This window comes from Triturus cristatus, chromosome 2_2 (assembly GCF_964204655.1).
Source record: "Triturus cristatus chromosome 2_2, aTriCri1.1, whole genome shotgun sequence".
NCBI classification, from domain to species: Eukaryota; Metazoa; Chordata; class Amphibia; order Caudata; family Salamandridae; genus Triturus; species Triturus cristatus.
Genome location: NC_140582.1, coordinates 407260283 through 407279521, shown reverse-complemented (window position 1 = coordinate 407279521; position 19239 = coordinate 407260283).

Sequence of the window (19239 nt, the reverse complement as noted above, 5' to 3'; positions counted from 1 at the left end):
GTAGCGAGGGTGAGCTTATCCTTCCAGCCCAGCGAGTCAGTTGCCATCTTCCACACCCGCACTGCCACAGCGGTGGGCCCCGTGAGGGACGAGTCTAGGGATCGCGAGTACAACGCCCTGTAATAGTTACCACCACGCAGCAACCACCTGTCCATGGCATACCCAGGGCTGAGAGCAGGGCCATAAAGTCCATGATTGATCGCGCTCAGCTGTGTGGCCCAATAGTACCGACGGATATCTGGGAGCGCAATGCCCCCGTCGTACCATGGAAGCGTCAGCTTTGCAATAGCAATTCGCGGCCGCCCATCCCACAGCAACGTCCGTTGGAGGCCTTCGACCTCCCGAAAGTATTTGGCCGGCACCCAATCCAAGGTATTCTGTAAGGCGTAGAGAAAGCGGGGGAGAGACATCATTTTGAACAGGGCCGCACGCCCAACGAGGGAGAGCGGCAGCCTCCGCCAACCTTCAACATCGCGCCTCAGGCGTGCCAGGGGGGGGAGCAGATTCTTCTCATAGCGCACAGCCGAGTCCATGGAGATAAAGATCCCCAAGTACACGAAACCCTGCTGGGCGATCTGTATCGAACATGTTCTAGGGATCGGTGGAACCTCGCCACTAAGAACATACAAGTACGATTTGCTCCAATTGATGACGAGACCCGAGTTCCTACCAAAAGATGTGAGTACGTCACAGACCACTATAAGTGACTTCTTGGGTGAGGCAAGATACAACAGGATATCATCGGCATAGAGCGAAATACGGTCCTCGTGTTCAGGCGACCACCGAAGGCCCCGTATATCCGGGTGCCAACGTATCCACGCAGCCAGCGGCTCAAGGGCGAGGGCGAACAACAGAGGCGACAGGGGGCAACCCTGCCGAGTACCCCTTCCAAGCTGAAACGGAGTCGACGCCTGACCATTCACCACAACACTAGCTAGCGGCCCCTCGTACAGCAACCTCACCCAGCTCACAAAACCGCTGCCAAAACCGAACTTGGCCAGCACGGCCCACAAGTATGCCCACTCCACCGTGTCAAAGGCCATCGTGGCATCAAGAGACGCCACAATAGCCGGTTCACGCAACGTGCCCGCCCTGGCGATTACGCCATGAAGACGCCTAAGATTCAGCGCTGTGTTTCGGTGCGGGATGAAGCCGGATTGATCCGGGTGGACTAAGTCGCCAAGTACCCTAATCAAACGGGTCGCCAGGAGTTTAGGCAGAATTTTCGGCTCCGCGTTAAGAAGTGAAATAGGCCGATATGAGGCGCACTTATCGCGGGGTTTACCCTCTTTGTGTATGACCACAATCGACGCCAGTCGCTGATCCAACGGGAGGGCCCCACCCCCCCGCGCCTCCAAAAACATGGCGCGCAGGTGAGGGGCGACCCTATCCGGGAACAGCTTGTACAGGTCGATCGGCAAGCCATTCGGTCCCGAAGCCTTACCCGAGTTTAACGCGCGGATAGCCCCCGCCACCTCGTCGACCGTTATGTCACCATCCAGATCGTCCCTATCTATAGCAGAGAGGCAGGGCAACTCGATATCACGGAGGAGGTCACACAAGTCCTCGGTTGGCCTATCCGACGCAGAGGCATAAACCTTACAGAAATAGTCCGAGAAGCTCTTTACAATCGCCTCTCCCCTCTCTCCCGTCAACTCTGGCACCACTCTATTGACCCGTTCTTTTTTGTCCAGCCACGCCAGGAGTTTCCCTGCCTTATCACCAACATCATACAGTCGGCCCTGCTGTTCCCTACTGAGGGTCTTAGCGGCGTTCGTCACCAGGTCTTTATACTCAGTTTGCTTCAAACAAAGCTCATGCAGTGAGGACTCTGTAACCTCCTCCTCCATCGCTCCCTCCAGAGCCGCGATCTCCTCCTCCACCTGCAGAATCTCACCATCTCTACGCCTCTTTGCAGCCACTACTAGGGAGAGGGCCTCCCCCCGAAGCACGGTCTTAAAAGCTTCCCACAGCGACACTGCCGAGTCAACGGTTCCCTGATTGTCCTTGAAAAAATGTTCTACCTTCTTTACCAGGGCGCTGCGCATCTTGGGGTCTCGGAAATACCAAGGGTTGATAGGGGCCACCCTTCCTCCTCCCTCCCGACCTAGGTCCAGCCGGATCCACACTGGCGAGTGGTCAGATATACCGCGCGCCATGTGCCTCGCCTCGGATACCAACGAGGCATGCGCGGCCAGAGTGAGCAGGTAATCAATCCTGGAGAGGCTACCATGTGCCCCGGAGTGGAACGTGTACTGGCTCTGTGTGGGGTGCCGGAGCCGCCAGCAGTCTATCAGACCAAGCGTGTCTAGGAAGTCTGGAAGCCATTTCTGAGCCCCCCCTGTGTCTCTGGGCGGGTGTCTATCCAGCAGGCCGGAGCAAACAGCGTTGAAATCCCCTCCCACCACAAGCATTCCCCCCGGGAGATCCAGCAGGGCCCTACCCAGATCTGCAAAAGTGGAGGCCTGCAGGGCAGGCGGGACATAAACCGAAACTAAAACCACAGTCCGTCCTTCCCACCGCCCCGCCACCGCCACAAACCTCCCCCTATCATCAACAATGGTGGAGTCCACCTCAAATGGCAACGAAGCTCTAACTAGGATGCCCACACCCCTGGACCCAGATGAGAATCCTGAATGTGCAATGAATTTATACCCCTTCCTATTCAGGGCATAGCACGTATTTCCTATAAGATGCGTCTCCTGCAGCAGGGCAACATCCGGCATTGATCGTTTCAAAAATTGCAAAACAATCCCCCGCTTAATGCGATCCCCCAACCCATTAACATTCCAGCTTATAACACTTAAGCCCCTACCCCCCATCCTCAAACGAAAAGAGGCCCACCCCACACCCGAGGAGCCACCATGGAACAGCCCTGGATATAAGCATCATGCCTTGCAGAAATAAACTCCCCAACAACAACCCCAAAATCCCTAAAACTCCCCCCACCCTGCACCCCTGCTGCAGCTTACAAAGCCCCCCCAACTTGCAGTGTGCCTGTCGCCCTACAAAAACAAAAAGTCTACAAAAAGTACCCTAAGGGAGGAAAAGAGCAACCCTCGTCCTCCCGCAACCCTCCACAGTTACTGCACTCTATGCAAGTCTTCAAGTATAGTCAAATCAAGTCAGACCGGCCCCGAGATGTCAGCCCTGCCCATCCCGGCCACTGTCTCCATCCTCGGCTGTGTCGTCCCCCGTCCGTCGCCGGGGCAAAGCGTCCAGCCATTCGTCGGCCATAACAGGAGAGTCAAAAAAGAATGTCCGATCGTCGTGCACCACCCGCAGTCTGGCAGGGAAGAGCATGGCATACTTCAGGTCTCTTTCCCGGAGCCGCCGCTTCACCCCCAGAAAGCCCTGTCTCTGCCTCTACACCTGCTGGGTGAAGTCCGGATAGAAATTCACCGACGCGTTCTGGAAGGGGACCGGGCACGTCACCCTCGATGCTTGCAGAATAGCGTCCCGATCTCGAAAGTGAAAGAGCCGGGCCACGATCGGCCTCGGCGGGGCACCCGCCTTAGGCCTCCCGCCCGGCACTCTATGGGCCCTTTCCACCGCAAAGAACTTCCCAAGGCCCTTGGGCTTCAGATGGTTGAGGACCAGGTCTTCAACAAGCAGGTCAACCGAAGCCTCATCCGAGGACTCCGGGACCCCGATAACGCGCACATTGTTGCGCCTGGCCCGGCTCTCAAAGTCCTCCAGCCGGCGGGCGACGAGATCACTCTCGGACCTCAGCTTACGAACCTCTGTCTGCAGTTCCGTAACATCATCAGTGAGGCCCGTGGTCTTGAGGTCCAAGTTCTTAACCCGTTCATTCGTTTTGCCCAAGTCCGCACGGATCAGGTTGACATCCACCAAAATGGCATCCACCTTATGCGCCAGGGCCTCAAACTGCCTCCCAATCGAAGTCTGCATCCCTTCGAGCGCGCCCATGACATCCTGCAGGGAGAGCTCCGGGGCCACAGGCGAGTCCTCCTTCTGGGCATCCGGCACCTGGCTCGATCCACTCGGTGATCCCTTTTGCAGAGCATATCGGTCCATGCTGTTGACTTGGGTGTAGGTTCCCCGCCTGGTAGACTTAGGCTTCTGCCGATCCCCTTCTGCTTTGCCCGACATGGTTGACTCCAAGCAGGTCGGTTCAGTTAAGACGGGTCCCTCTCAAGGAGAGGAATAAGGAGTGATCAGTTCTACCGTGGACTGCCAGAGTAGCCTACAGAGCGTCCCCGGGGTAATAAAGCCATCCAGAGCTCTCCAGTAGCAGGGCTGACAAAGGGTGCGAAATCGAAAGTGAAAGTGCGGGGACCTCCGTCCGGCAGTTCACACCTCGCCTGGCCGTTGTTGTTCAACTAGGAGTCGGGCATCCAGCCAACTCTAGCCCCTGGCTTCCCCGGGAGATAGGCCGCAGTCTTCCGCCAGGTGTAAGTCCGGTTCCCGGTGGACGATCCGACCGCGGGTAGCATCAATCGGCTCCCTGACCAATCATCTACACGATGCCATGCATGCAGACAGGATTAGAGACAGGATAGTCGACGGAGGGCGCGAGGGTCTCGGGAGCCCTAAGCTCACGCGGCCATCTTGGTCAAGCGCTAGGCTCCTCCTCCATACCCGCCATGTTTGCTTATCATTTAAGAAAACATCTGCGGGGATGCAATCCATACCTGGGGCCCTGCCACATCTTTCAAACTAAAGGTAACATCTTTATAAGATGTATATTGGGTGGTGTTACCACACTCATAACTTCCACTGCGTGCATATTGTGGTTTAAAATACTCTACCCACAAATGTTGCGCAACATTATTATGTGGGCGTTCAGGACACCCCCCCCCTATCCCATTTAAATATATCCCAAAACAATTTGGGATTCTTGGCTTTACATGCGTCTTTCAACTCCTGCCACTTACATCTATCCCATAACTTCTTCGCCTCATTCTGGATCTTCTTATATAGCCCCCTCGCCACTCTTACCAAAACGGGATCCCGCTTCTTTATTGCTACACCCAGATTCAATCTGGCTTGTTTACAAGCCGCATTGTACCAACTTTCTACATTCCTTCTATTTTTCTTATTTCCAAGGCCCGGTTTACAAAAATAAGTCTTCAGCTGATCAAAGAGTTTTTCATGCACTTGAACAATACAGGACTGGGGGTCAGCAGTCTTCATGAGGGATCCCAAATCTATCAATGCTTTATTTACATCTTCCCTAATTAGCGTCAAGGTCTCGGGGTACTCAGCGACCTTGCTCCACTTAAGGTGTCTCTCATCATTTGCTAGGGCTACTTCGGGGACTATACTATCATAATTGCCTACTCCCGCTCTACCTATTTCCAGTTTGAAAGAAGAGGTAAGTGGGTTGTGATTCCTCTCTAGGCGTATAATGACAGCCATGTCCATAAGGCAATGCCATAATTTCAAAGGGACAAGCAAGTAATCTATTCGGCTAGACTTATGGCCGTTGTCATACGTAATACTACCCTGCCTATCAGAGTGCATAAGTCCATTGGCTGCCTTTAAATTGTTCCCCATACATAAGCCCTTAAGTTGTATAGCCGCTTCAGTCCACTTTTTTATGGGTACCAACTCAAGTTGGGGAATACCCCATCTGGAGTATTCCTCCTCCGTTATCTTTTGGTCCTCGTAACCTAGCGGTTCGAACGTAACATTAAAATCCCCCGCAATAAGCGGGAATGAGTTAATTGGTAAGGTCTCAATTAAATTGTCCAGGGCAGAAATTACCATATATTTTTTACCTCCTGGGAGCCCTCTTGCATAAACATTAAAAATATCTAGACTACCACCGGACGAGAAGCTAAGTCTCACCGCCAAAATGTCTTTATTTAAGACCGGGAGTTGTCGCATATTACAACTTAGTACCTGTTAGACCAAATGACTAATCCTCCCATTGGCCGTCCTCTTTCCTTTCTATCTGCAGGCACAAAGAAATTCACATACCCCTCACGAAAGGCAGGTTCCACCAACCAGGTCTCTTGGAAGAGGCAGATATCATATGTATCAACAAAAGTAGTCCAATCGACCAAATTCAATTTGGAACCGAGACCCGCCACATTCCAAGATACCAGTGATAAGGAGGGAGTTCTATTGGATTTGCTATAAATATTTTCAACCCCCCCTGTACCTACATCCAATTCAGTTAGGGATGGTGGAGTCGCCATTACATTACATTCCTGTACTGGTTGAACTATTTTCTCTAAACTTGATTGGTTCACACCTGGAATTCGGGGTATGTCTTTAAATAGATTCACTTCATTCACCTGCAAAACCCATAAACAGCTTTCTGGTGGTGGTGATCGACGTCAGTCGCAATCCTCTAATCCCGACAATACCTCAAATCTATTAAAATCTGTAAGACCCATGACGTTATTCCTGTTCCAAACCCCTCTATTTGATAACGATTTCCTGGGTGCTGGAACTATTACTGGGTAAAAAAAGGTCAAGGGTAGTGTCTGGATCACAGTATTTGTGTCCTCATAGGCCCATTTGCAAATATAATCAACAGCCCTCCGATCTCTAAAATTAATAATTATACAATCACCATCTATCGACTTACTCCGCACCCCAACCCAATCCACTCTTCTCACAAACAATATTTCCGCAGATACGTGAGGGGGGAGAGGGCGATTTGAATTAAGCCAAAAGATACATTTGTTCTTAAGCTCCATATACTTCTCCCCCTTTTCCTGACACAATTGGGGGACACCCGCAAGAACCACCACGTACAGAGTAGAATCCGGTGGAAGATCAATGCATGGTAAATTTTTTGAAGGGTGCATTGCAAAGGAAGTAGCATCCACTCGCCAGTTGAGACTGAGTTACAAGTCTCGGAACTTCTGTTACCACTACCCTATCGCTAAGAGGGGGTGAATTAGTAGGTTCTACTGGAAGCTTATCGATGGGTAAAGGTATAAGGCCAGAACCCGTAGTTTTATCATCATTTTTTTTCCTTCCCCCCTGAGAGGAAACTGGAGCCACTACGATTCCTGTTTTCTCCATTGAAACCTTTTGGATGTTATTTACTCCGTTTACCCACACACCACCCTGCAATTGGCCAGATGCAACAGCAAGTTCTAGACAAACTAATCTACTTTCAATAATGTCTAGTCTGTCATAGATTGGGAGGCAAATCTTTTTTAAAATGTCCTCCAACTTGCTCCAAAAAGTGGGTCCCAATTCATCTGTCAATACATCCACTGTGGGGCTCGGGGGTCCACGTCTGTTTCAACGATTGGATGTCACATAATGGGGCTGGTTGGAGTTATTGGAGCTGAAGGGCCATTAATTTTCATAACTTTAGCATTCCTACCCTTTATTTGTGTTTGTGCTCCACTCCACTTCCTTTTGTGTGTCCTACTTACTGCTTGGTGACACTCCCCAGCTTTGTTACTAGGGGCAGATCTAGTCTTAACACACGATAACAGTGACCCAGAGTCTTTAGTGTTCAAACTGGAGTTTGCAGTGGCAGTAGTCTGGGTGTTACATGACTGCAAAACAGCCCGACATCCATCTGTCTGTAAAGGGGAGTTCTCCTCTCTTTCATCGGGGTTTATCACTGCACCCGTGGCAGGTGCCGAAGGGGGCAAGGGGGAACTAGCCGAGGCAAATCTACCCAGGTGAAGATAGTTTACTGAGCGCAATGTCCAGCGATAATCTTTTTTCTGTTAGTTCGATTTCATGCGCCAAGACGGACAAAGCTCTGAAAAGAAACTGGTCCAAAGTGCCTACTGTTAATCCACCTGGCATAGTTTTCCTTGGAAGGTTAGGCATGGTTTTACAACCTGTACACTAACCTTAGTCGCCGATGTTAAGGGGGTGGCCCGTCCCGTCCTCTACGTTCTCGAACGGGCTCAAACGGGTCCACCCTTGGCCCGGGCTTCGCCCGCGCGCGTCCCACGGTGCGTAAGAGGGGCGTGTTTAAATACAACAGGCAGGTAGGTGGGAGGGAGGTCGACGGGAAGAGGCACCAGCTGTGTCTGGAACTGAGGCCGCTGGTCCTCGCAGTCCCGCACTCAATGTCCAGGCAAGGCAAGGCAAGTCCGCAAGTCCACACAGAGCTGCCACGAGCGGCTCCCGCGAAGCGGGGGCCGTGAGCAGTTTAAAGGTGGCAGGAAGGTGAGAGGGAGGTCGACGGGAAGAGGCACCAGCTGTGTCTGGAACTGAGGCCACTGGTCCTCGCAGTCCCGCACTCAATGTCCAGGCAAGGCAAGTCCGCAAGTCCACAGAGCTGCCACGAGCGGCTCCCGTGAAGCGGGGGCCGCAAGCAGTTTAAAGGCGGCAGGCAGGTGGGAGGGAGGTTGACAGGAAGAGGCACCAGCTGTGTCTGGACCTGAGGCCGCTGGTCCTCGCAGTCCCGTACTCAATGTCCAGGCAAGGCAAGTCCGCAAGTCCACAGAGCTGCCACGAGCGGCTCCCGCGAAGCGGGGGCCGCGAGCAGTTTAAAGGCGGCAGGCAGGTGGGAGGGAGGTTGACGGGAAGAGGCACCAGCTGTGTCTGGAACTGAGGCCGCTGGTCCTTGCAGTCCCGCACTCAATGTCCAGGCAAGGCAAGTCCGCAAGTGCACAGAGCTGCCACGAGCGGCATATCTGTATTCTGTTTTGTACTTTGTCTAGGCCCTGCCGGCTGCTTGTGTTTCCTGCCTAGCCGCTGCTTTTCCCCTCCTGCTTCTTGCCTCTGGCTAACCCCACCCATCCCATGCCTGGACCACACCCAGTGCCAGGAACCCTGGACTACCCGCAACCCGCAGCTATATCAGCGCCAAGATTATAGCCTTGGACCCCAGACTCCACAACACCAACTGCTGCCAATCCAGCTACTATCTCTTCTCCTGTGACACTGGAGAACCCGCACTCGCAACTGCCACCAGCAGCCCAACCACCACTGTGCTCAGACAACTCCATTGCCTCTTTTTCAATATCTGATCACTCTGCAAACATGCTACAGAGATCTGAGGCATTATTATGTCCCTTACCCCAACATAGTCTTCCTCACCGAGACCTGAATCAACCCGGCATCAACGCCCGCCATGCCAAACTTCTACAAGATATCACACCACAACACAAAAAGACTGCATCAACAAATATGGAGGTGGGATCACCATCATCCATAAGGAAACCATCCACTGCACATCCACCACAGAAGAAACCACCCGATCATCAAGCACCTCTACAGATGGCAAAGCCACTATCAGAGGCATCCTTGCCTACAGACCTCTGAGACCATGCCTCGTCTTCAATGACACCATTACCGAATTCATTGCACCACTAGCCCTTGACACTGAACACTACATCTTCCTCAGAGAACTCAACTTTCACCCAAATGACCCTAACAACCCCAACACAGCCAAAGTCCTGGAAAGCATAAACAACATCTGCCTCACCCAACTGGTCACCCACTCACAATATAGCAAACACGCTCAACCCTATTTTCACAGCCAGCGAGAGAGTCCAGTGCAGCCATGTCACCAAGCTCACCTAGATGAACCACTCAATCATCCACTTCATGATTGCAGCAGCCTCCTTCACTGCCACCAAGCCGCCCAGCACCCCAAACCACAGCCTCAACAAAGTATCAGAGAGCCAATGGACCAACACCTCCCACCCTGTCATCAAAGCCAACCTTGAACAGGCTGTCAAGAACTTCACAGTCTAGATCATTTACTGCGCCGACAGTCACCCCATCAAACCCACCTAGCTCAAGAGATCCACCAAGCATGCCAATTGGTACACCTCAGATCTAAAAACTACAAATGAATCTGCAACAAACTGGAAAGGAAATGGCGCACCAGCAAAGAGCCCACAGAAAGCACCCCCTTAATACAACGCTCAACCATTACCACCAACTCCTGAAAGAGAAGAAAAAGAATGCCCTAGCAGACCCATCAAAGACAGCTCCAACCACAGCAAAGAACTTTTTGATCATTAGCAACCCCTCAGCAACCAAGAGCATCATCACTCTTTCCCAAGTACTCTGCGACACCCTGGTGGACTACTTCCATGACAAGATCGCCACATCTAAAAACGTTTCGAACCCCAACCTGCCACCTCCAGCAGCCTCAGCCTCCTCACTCCCACAGACGCTAACTCAGACTACTGCATTACTGCATGGTACCAGCTCACAACACAGAGCACCACAGCCATCATGCACTTAATCCACTCAGGAGCTCCCACGGCCCGAGTGTCCCCACCACATGTTCAACCCGGGGAACAGGACCATCAGCAATGAGCTCACCTTCATTGTGAACACATCCATCACCTCTTCCACATTCCCAGAAGAATGGAAACACGCTGAATTGAAACTCCTCCTCAAGAAGCCATCTGCAAACTCTAATAAGCTCAAGAACTACAATCCCATATTTCTGCTCCCATTCCTCGCCAATGTCCTCAAAAAGGCCATCAAGCATCAACTCATGGAATACCTGGAAAGCAATGATCTTTTTGAATCATACCAATCCATAATCCATATGAACCACAGCACTGAGACCACCCTGATTGCAGCCACTGACGATCTCAGAACCCTCCTGAACAGGGGAGAAACAGCCGCTCTGCTCCTCCTTGACCTCCAAGCAGCCTTCCACACCAAGTCACACTACACCCTCTTCAAGAGGCTTTAACAGATTGTAATCCAAGAAGACACCCTCAAATAGATTGCATTCTTCCTCACTGGAACAACTCTGAGTATCCACCTACCTCTTTTCACCTAGGAACCCAAGAACAACATCTGCATCATCCCTCCAGTTTCATCCCTCAGCCCTTTTCTGTTGCACACCTCCTACATAACCTTCCTGTCCAACATCATCCAAACCCATTAACTGAACATCCAGCTTATCCTCTCTCCATCTGAAGACCCATCCACCATGAGGGAAAACTTCTGTCTGTGCAAGTTCCCCAAACATTTTGCCTGCTTAACTCCACTTTTTGCTGTATAATTTTTGTTGGACTTAAGACTGCAAGCACTTTACCACTGCTAACCAGTACTAAATTGCATGTCTTTCTCTCCTAAACGTGGTTTCATTGACTTTTTCACAATTGGTGTATTTAATTTATTTGTAAGTCCCTAGTAGAGTGCACTACCTGTTCCCAGGGCCTGTAAATTAAATGCTACTAGTGGGCCTGTGAAAGTAAAGGAAGAGTTAAGCCCATATATCCCTCCAAGAGGCTGGGCTACCCCACTAGAAATCAGCAACCAAGGACAAGGCTCTAGCAGGATCAAACAAAATGATTCAAATATGAGGTAAACTTATTATCTATCACCTCAATGGTTCTAATATTCTATGTAAAATTTAAAAGAGACATTGCTGTACTGCAGTAAAGAAAACTACTGGCAACAAAAGATTATTCTCACAGTAATATTTACTTATTAAAATGTGTGTTTGCATACTTTAAAGGAAGGGGGGGCAAAGTGACAACTGATAAGCAGATTTCTAAAACATATAGTCTTATTATACAGGTTGCTTGTATTTCTGAATGCCCATCTGCATCCTGATGGCTCTTCCTGCTCAGGAATGGAGGGAGGAGCTGACACTTACACCTGAATAGGCAGTGTCCTGTCCCCACATAAAGGGTTGATTACCCCTTGTAGTGAGTCTGGAACTAGGCCTGGGAAGGGAACCCCTGTGCAATTCAAAGCCCCTCTTTGATGTCACCTCCACTTCAAAGGCAGAGCTGGGTATAAGTACTGGGGCTCTGACCCCACCAAATCAGACTCTTTTGGACCCGTAAAGAAACTCTGCCAGGAATAAGGACTGATGGACTGCTACAAGGACTGCCACTCTGCTTGGCTGTTGCTCTGGAAGAACTGCTTTTCTGCTGTACATATATACAAAGGTAGTAGTGGTAGTCAGAGATTGCACATCCAAATAGAGCAAAGTATGATGTGGGTATTTGAAATATAAGCCTCATTTCAAATATGAGTACTATGATGCAAGCATATAGCAGACACCCTACTACCAATGGTGCCTAAAGAAAGAGTTGGTTGAAAGAATCTACCTCTCAACATATAAGTACAAATGATATCACAGCACTCAAAAAAACTGTAGTTTAAAAGTAGACAATTTAGTCCATTAAATCATGTTAGAAAGATGTATTAATCCATGCTTGTTTATTTTTCTAATTCATCTGGAACACCAAGTGGTACATCCAACATCACACGGTATAGCCAACATGTGTTTCATCACAGATGTAACTTCTTCAAGGCTACAAGTCATATACAATAAAATACCAATAACATAAACACTGTAAAAACATACATGTACGCACAAAAAATACATTTACAGGCAGGGTCTAACAAATCCAAACCAAACTAAGGTAACAGAAAATCAACAAGACACATGGAAAAAGATCCTGATCTCCAAGTAAAGTTACCGAAAAAGTCAGGTCTCAATTTTCTAATAGTAGTTCAAGAGTCGATAAAGCAAACCATAGTCTGTGCAACATAGTACTGAAAAAGAAAAAGGAAGAAAGGAAGAAGCAGAAAGGAGAACATGCGTTTACATGGCGTGATGGGACCCAAAAACATGCACATACATTGTATGTGCATGATATAACGTAGATATATAAAAAAACAAGAGATAGGCTAACTCCTGTAAATTCCAGGAGTAGTAATTACATGTCATGTCATTGCTGTCCAAACCATAAAGAGGGTATTTGTATTTATATTTTATAAAGCGCAACATTCATCCCCAGGGACATCACGGCACTAGGATAGACAGACACTCTTTTAAAGTGGGATGTGGTGCATGCTAAGTTAGATCCCATGATCCGAGGGCATCACTATTTGAGTCCTGAAAAGGACCATGTCTTAATTTTTTTCCAGAAACTCACATGGTCTTCCATGAGACGAAGTTCTAGCGGGTAGCTGTTCCAATGAGAGGCTGCCAGGTAGGTGAAGTATCGACCCCCCGTTCTGACTCTTTTTTTGTGAGGAGTTTTACCTAGAGCGAGGCTGCACGAACTAAGGTCACGAGAGGGAACATAAAATTCCAGTTTGCCCATATTTATGGGGCCAAGTTTGTGCAATGCTTTATGCGCATAGCATAGGAGCTTAAACTTGGCTCTTTGTCTGATAGGCAACCAATGTAAATCTTTCAGACCAAGCAAAGGCCAAATAATACTTAGTTTTGTTGTGAAGCAATTTGGCTGCAGCATTCTGAACAACCTGTAGGTGGGAAAAAAGATAGTTGGCCATACCGACATAAAGCACATTCCCGTAGTCCAGATTGCTGGTCAGTAGGGCCTGGGTAATGTTTTTCCTCCACTTTAAAGGGATCCACCTGAAGAGTCTCCTGGGTAGTTTAAGTGTAGCAAAGCTCTTACCACAGAGAGCTCGGACTTGGTCCTGCATGTTTAGTGCATTATCTACCAGGATACCCAGGTTTTTCACAACACGTTTGGGGGTGGGCGTTGTGCCCAATGCTGGGGCCACCAAGTTGTGTCCCAAACTGAAAGTGCACTGCCGAAGAGCAGTATTTCTAATTAGTCAGCATTTCATTTCACGCAGTGGGCTGACAACCAGTCCGCAGTTTCTAAGAGGCAGCGGCTTAGATTGCTTTTGATGGTCTCATAGTTCTCCTCAAACGCAATCAACAACTGGGTATCATCCGCATATGACCAGGTATTAAAACTCCATTTCCTACCAATCGTAGCCTGTGGAGAGACATGTGCGTTAATTAGGGATAGGCTGTGGGAGGCTCCCTGGGGACACCACATTTGATGGTTTTATGGTTAGAGGAAAAGGAGTTGATTCCTACTGATTGGGTTCTATTCAGCAAAAAGGAGTTGAACCATTGAAGTGTTTTAGAATGGAGCCCTTTATTATGTAATTTTTTTAGCAGTTGGTCATGTGAGACAGTGTTGAATGCCGCCGACAGACCCAAAAGGAGCAAGGCTTACCCTGATCTAGCAGAAGTCTGATGTTATCTAATACGGCCAGCAGGGTAGCCTCTGTGCTTTTGAAAGCCCTAAAGCCAGTCTGAGTAGTGTCCAATAGCTCCTTTACATCAAAGAAGTCGATTAGTTGTCGTTGATCAGTTTCTCGAAAACTTTCGACAGTTTGGTACATTGGGAGATTGGTCTATAGTTTTTCAGATTAGAGACTTCTAAGCCAGCTGTTTTTGCCTGGGGGGATACAATAGCTAGTTTCCAAGACTCAGGGATCATGGCAGTATCTAGAGACTGGTTAAAGATTTGTGTGATGTAGGGTCAGATAACTGATATAAGACGAGAAAAGATAAAATGTGGACAGGCATCCAGAGGAGAGCCCGATTTGACCTCAGACATTGCTTTAGCAACATGTGCCTTCATGAAAGAGACAACTTTTCTTATATGATAGCGGACCCCAGGATGGGGTTCAAAGGATTCCCAGTCAGTGTCCTCAGGGGAGGGCTGTTTGCTAAACGTGGAGTAGTGGAATTGATTTGAGTGATTTTTGCGGAAAAAAAGTTGTTAACATTCTTGCAGTTTTCTGCTGATGGGGTCAGAGTTTGTGCCATGCCCGCTGGATTACAAAGTTCCTTCACAATTTTGAATAGTTCTATATTTGAGTTGCTGTTAGCTTCCATTCGTTCTAGAAAGTATGCTTTTTTTGCTTGTCTAAGGGCTATGTAATATTTCTATAATTTGTTTCTATAAGATATTTTTGTTGCTCAGATCTTTAGTAGTTCTCCATTTTTTTTTCTAGTGATTTACATTTTCCTTTTAAGTGCCTAAGGTTAGCTGAGTACCACCCTTCAGGAGCTGATTTTCTTATAGACTTATTAACTATCTTCAGGCAAATACATCTAATGTCAAGGTAATCAAAGAGTCTACGGTGTTGACCATTGCCTGGACAGGAGAAGACCTTGAGAATGCCTGATCTCTCAGTGGAAAGTGTGATGCAAACAGTTCAGGGGTAATAAGATTCCAAGGTCGCTTTACCCCTTTTGAGGGAGTACCTGAGTTAGTTTTGTTGGCTGACAAGCTGAAGGAAAAATGTATTAATAATGGTCAGTCAAAAGAAGGGGCCTAATTTCTGCAATCTTTAAGGACTCAATGTGGGAAAATAGGAGGTCGAGGGTGTGTAAAGCAATATGGTTGGATTCATTGACCCATTGTTTGAGTTGTAAGATCGGCATAATGTCTCTTAGTTGCTTGCCCCTAGAACCACTCCTATCTTCATAATGGATATTAAAGTCACCTATAACAAAAAAGTGATTATGTTTTAAGCGCTGTCCAAACCATAAAGAGGGTATGTGAAAAAATGACAAGTTGGGTTCAAATAAGACAAAGGATAAGAATATTTGGACCGCCACCGCAAGTACAATGGTCCTTAGTACCACCATATTCATAATAAGTCCCTAATTCTTTAAAAATTCATATATCGACTTCACCTCATTGGACATTTTTCATTTTCGTCTTGTCTTATAAATAAAACAAGATCAAAAAGGAAAAATCTATTTTTCTAAACTGGTGTGGAGTGTTTTTACGGTGTTTTCACTGTGTTACTGTTTGAAGTGTTGCACAAATACTATACACATTGCGTCTTAAGTTAAGCCTGACTGCTCTGTGCCAAGCTAACAGAGGGTGAGCACAGGTTAATTTAAAGTTTCTGACTTACCCTCACTAGGATTGTGGTTCCTGCTTGAACATACCTCTGCCAACCAGAAACCCAAATTCAAACATCACTCCTTTGAAAAACGAATGCACACCGAATTCCATTGCATCCATAACTTCCTTTCTGAAATAAAAGCATAGCACACCAAGCACCAGACTGGACATCACCAAACTCCCATCTCCTAGAGTAAACACCAGGCCTTGCCCGCTGCCACACATTCTGATCCATCATGGTGCACTGGGCAGGAACTTTCCCTTGATCTGGCATATAAATATATAGTGCAACCCCTCCTCCTTTGATCTACCTTACTCCTACGTAGAGGCACTCACAGTTTGTTTCCTACCACCCTTGTGTCTTTGTACCTTTTCCATAAATATTTATTACAATCCGACTTCATCAGAGAATTTGGCTTGTAATACATCTTTCAAAAAGTCCAAGAATTAATTTTGCAGCTTTTTCCAAGTTGGAGATAACATTATTAAAATGAATATTCTATCAAAATGCTATCCTATAGAACAATCAACCTTGCTACAGTGAAAGAAGCTTTGAAGGCTTTTTCACTGCAAGGGCATAAGTTACATTAAATTAGGCCTGGGCGGATTTGCGATGACCAAAAACCTCCGCTGCGCTATGAGGAGTTCCACAAGCAGTAGCGTGCGTTAGGTTGTGCCGCTCACGCTGATTTTTAGCGCCAGATGTTTGTCCCATGCTGGAAAATCAGCACAAATGGCACTATGCACAGTGCAAGAGGGCGCTGCTTCTTTTTACCAATTGAGTAGATGTTCTACGCGAGCGGCAGCTTCCTTAACTCGAATGGAAAGTTTCTCAATGCGAGCGGTTAGCCATCTCCTACCGCCCATGTTGAATAATTAGGCTGGGAGGAGGTCTGGAGTATGATTTTCCTAGCTCGTGCTCACCAATTTAACGTTGGTGAGCGTGGGCTTGGAAAAAACTCCACTTCGTGGAGTTTTTCAGAATTCTGCATGATACGCGGAGGTTGGAGTGGGAAAAACTCTGAAAACTCTGCGAGCGAAGTGGAATTTCACACCCAGGCCAGCATTAAACTTGTACATGCGAAGGGAGTTCCATTTTATGTTTGTTTTTGTACTCACTGTGTATTTGTATACAGAGGCAGTGATTTTGTATTAAAACCAATAAAATCTGTTTTTACAAATAAAACAAATAAAACTGTGCGCATCCTACTTTTATATTCTGTGCACCCTGCCTTATAGGTAATATTGTTTACTTAGCGGAGACTAATTAATACTAAAGATGAAGGTTTTGACCTGCCAAAGGTTTATTTTAACAGGTCAAACTTGCCGTTTGAAAAACTGCACAGCTGAGCTATAAATGGTAGGCCTGCAGTCATGTTTACACTCTCACTGTAGTGGGTGGCACAAGAGGTGCTGCAGCCCACTAGTGACATTTAAGTTACATGTCTGGGTATAGATTTTAAATTACATCATTGATTACATCACTGATGCCATGCCAAATGTCATCTTGATGATATTACTGATGACATCAGTGATAACATCATAGCCATATACAGAGTGTACATATGTGGGTCAATAGCATGAAAATAGCGTATCCTTTGTGCTTGTGCATTCTAAACATTATAGGGTGCACCTATTACAGAAGCACTCCATGTTAAACAGGGTAAAGGCTGAGTGCAGATGATGTGGGTAGCAGTGGTGTTTAAATGTAGGTTGTGTCTCAATGGTAAAGCCTGTTGTAATACAATCTGTGAGCAAGACTAAAGCTGCTGTTAAAAATACATTATCCACCATTGGATAGCTAGGCCCTTGCCCATGTTAAATAGTTGTAATACAGTGGTAGAAATATATTCTATAAGCTCTTGATGTTTGTTTTCAGATGTTCACTAACGATTTTGAGCAACTGAAGATTATTGGATAATGTAGAATATAGGCATCTCCCACTTAGAGGTTGTTTATCTCAAACTCATTTTGTAAGCATACCTGTAAGGTGGTGCGCCATTTTGCCAATCTCAGCAATGTGTTCAGTGTATTTTACTAAACCACGGAGCATTCTCCATAGGTCCTGACAGAAAGTGTCTTTACAGTGGTAGATATATACATTTCGACCTCTTGACCTAAAAAGACAGTTCATGTGAATTCTTTAAGAGAGTAATCTCATTAAGATAAATATAAAAGTGTATAGAGGTGCAGCATGTTCAATTACTTCAAGTCCACAAACCCTATAGGTGTGTGCCAGAATTGTTGCATGATGACATCAGTGATGTAATTTGAGATGCCATTAGTGATGTCATCAAAGATGTCATCGTTTAACATGTCATTAGTGAAGTAATATGTGAGGTCACAAGATAAACAGTGGATGGCAGTGTCACTAGTTATAGTTGGCTCAATAAACAGGTGAATTTGAGAGTATTTTTGTGTTTTTTAAATATTAGTATTCACCCTATTTTAACACCTGACTTTAATGCCACTTTAACTGTCGCCCTGACAGAGATGCTGCGTGCCTAATTTAGAAATGATCACCAAGCCGGCATTCATTTCTAAAGCACTGGCAAAACCTGCTGTCACAGCGGTTCCTGTCAATGTTGTTTACAGTTTGGCGCATGGCTCTGTCAACATAATGGAGTCCTGCCTCATAATGTTTACTTTTTTCTTTTCAAAAAGAACATTCTAAAGCTCTAAGTTTTTATTTTTTAAATAAAAAAGAAAATAACACACTCTCCATGTGATTCCTCTCCCACGGCAAGGTGAGCATTTAGCAGTATTCACGGCCCCTTACCGCCGGGATTTTTCTTTGAAAACTGACCTCTAATTCCGCCGTGATTAAACCTAAGGTCCACCCACTTTTAAATTTGGCAGGCAGATCTTTATCTTGCCTGAGATTTAAATCGGGTCCTTAGCGCATTAATTTAATCTTATTCTTGAATGTGAGTTAGAATATAAAAATGTGTCCTCCTTTATATTGTTTCAAAATGTCCCAGTCCCAGCAGCCACGTCCCTAAATTCCTTTCCTTCTTTGGCTCCTCCCTAAATCGGTGCTTCCGCTATCTGAAAGAGTCCTCACAAAATGAACACCATTACGTTCATATTGCTGCCTTGGGACCTAGAGCTTCGACAACTGAGAAGACAACCATCGCTTGAAGGTGCATTAAAAAGAAAATCAGGATCAATGGTGAACAATTCGTTCCTTCTCCTTCATCAGGATTCGGGAAGGTCTTTATAAACCAATGCTACAGCTAAATAGTACTGTTCAGCTGATTTTGTAAAACTTCTCCCACTTCTGTTTCTAATACTAGGCACAGATGGAAGATATCTGTTCACTATCTCCACACTTTTTGCTTTGCTTAAAGAGCAATTCAAGAGCTTGGACGCTCCTATAAATCTGGTTCCGATATGTGATGAATGTTAGAAGCAGTCCTGCATGTCCTGTCCTGCAGCCAATTTGCATTATTCACAATCTTTCAAGAGTTTTAAAAAGTTAAAACCAAGCTATACTTGGGTGACAACTGTATTTTCCTGCAGAAATCGAAGGGGCGCGGGTTGAGAGCCCAAATTGACAAACAATTATTAGTGTGCCATCTGAAATCTCCTGGAAAGGCCTGCAAATATTACTGGACTGATTTTCACATTAGATCACAGTATGATCCTTTAA